Below are 1,435 nucleotides of genomic sequence, written 5' to 3'. Positions count from 1 at the left end.
CCGGGGGCGGGGCGGGGCCGGGCCGGGCCGGGGCGGCGGGGCGGGCGGTGAGCGGGGCCGGGGCCCGCCGGGGGTCTGTGGGTGTGGGGGGTGAGAGCCCCCGATGGGCGCGGGGCCTGTGGGGCTGAGCCCCCCCGAGCTGCGGAGGGGCGGGGGGACATACCCCCCGGGGCTGGGGGCTGTGGGGCCGTGTGGGGTGTGTGCCCCCAGAAGGGTCTGTGGGGCCCGTGTGGGGTGTGTGCCCCCAGAAGGGTCTGTGGGGCCCGTGTGGGGTGTGTGCCCCCAGAAGGGTCTGTGGGGCCCGTGTGGGGTGTGTGCCCCCAGAAGGGTCTGTGGGGCCTGTGTGGGGTGTGTGCCCCCAGAAGGGTCTGTAGGGGCTGTGGGGCCTGTGCGGGGGGAGCTGTGCCCCCATCTCGGGGTCTGTGGGGACTGTGGGGTGTGGGGGGCACGTGTGGGGTATGTTACTCCCCCTCGCCCAGTTCCCTGTGGGGCACACGGGGGGTCCCTCTCCCAGAGACTGCTCCGTGTGCCCCAAACCCACCACATTCCCACTTTCCACCCCTTTCTGTCTCCAGGAGTTTTCCCAGGACCCTCAAGCCCCAGCACCTCTTCTCTCCAGTTTGGGGGTGTCCCCCCACCCGTGACACCCCCCAAAGGTACGTAACAGCCTGGGGATGCCACATGCCACCAGCCCCTGCCCCCTTGAGTTCCCCCAATCCTGGAGGTCCCAAACCCCACTGGGGTTCCCACCCCACAACCTCTTTTCCTTCCTCCTTTGCCCCCCCTGCCATTTGAAACCCAAATTGCTTTTTTTTTCCTCCTGGAGGGAGGGATCCTGATTTAGGGGGGTGGTGGTTGGGATGCTGGTGTTCCAAGGCACCCCATGGCTCCAGATGTGGGGGTGGAAGGGGCTGACGAGGGCTCTGGGGTCCCCAGGATCTCACTGCCCCCCTTGTGCCCATATTTCCAACTGATCCAACTGGACCTGTGGTAATCCCATTGGATCTGGGTACCCAGCGTGTCTCTGAGGGTTCATCCTGCTGGAGAACCAATTGCCTCACCCCCCACTATTGCTGATCCCCCCAAATCCAGCCTGATCCCATGGGATCTGGGTTGATCCGTGTCCCCACGCATCTCCAAGGTGTGGCACCAGCTTATGCCAGCTCAAATTCCTCTCTTGCATCCCAATATCAGGATAACTCACACCATGAGCAGGTTTTGGGGTGTATCCACCTACGTTTGGCATTCCCAGGGTTTGTCCCATCCCCCCCCTTCCCGTTTTTCTTTCCCTCCTCAGATGAAAACCTGGATCAGCAGTTCGGACCAAAACCTGGAAGTTTTCATCCCATTCCTGGAAAAATACCACTGCCCTGTTTTGGGGCGCTGCTGCCAGACCTGCACCCCCAGGAGCTGGGTGAGAGAGTTTGGGATCGGG

At 63.8% G+C, this 1,435-nt stretch overlaps 1 long non-coding RNA gene across 1 annotated transcript; it reads left to right on the top strand.

Moving 5' to 3' along the window:
• The first annotated feature begins 11 nt into the window (after nt 1-11).
• LOC114073288 lies at nt 12-1,409 on the top strand. The gene is made up of 3 exons (XR_003574304.1): nt 12-47; nt 588-656; nt 1,298-1,409. It is a non-coding gene; the product is annotated as an uncharacterized LOC114073288 (long non-coding RNA).
• Nucleotides 1,410-1,435: the final 26 nt, after the last annotated feature.

This window comes from Empidonax traillii, unplaced genomic scaffold, assembly GCF_003031625.1.
Source record: "Empidonax traillii isolate 1590-97213 ecotype Southwest subspecies unplaced genomic scaffold, ASM303162v1 scaffold5936:size6825, whole genome shotgun sequence".
NCBI lineage: Eukaryota > Metazoa > Chordata > Aves > Passeriformes > Tyrannidae > Empidonax > Empidonax traillii.
The sequence above is the reverse complement of the archived record's forward strand: the minus strand, read 5'-3'. Positions and strand labels throughout refer to the sequence as shown.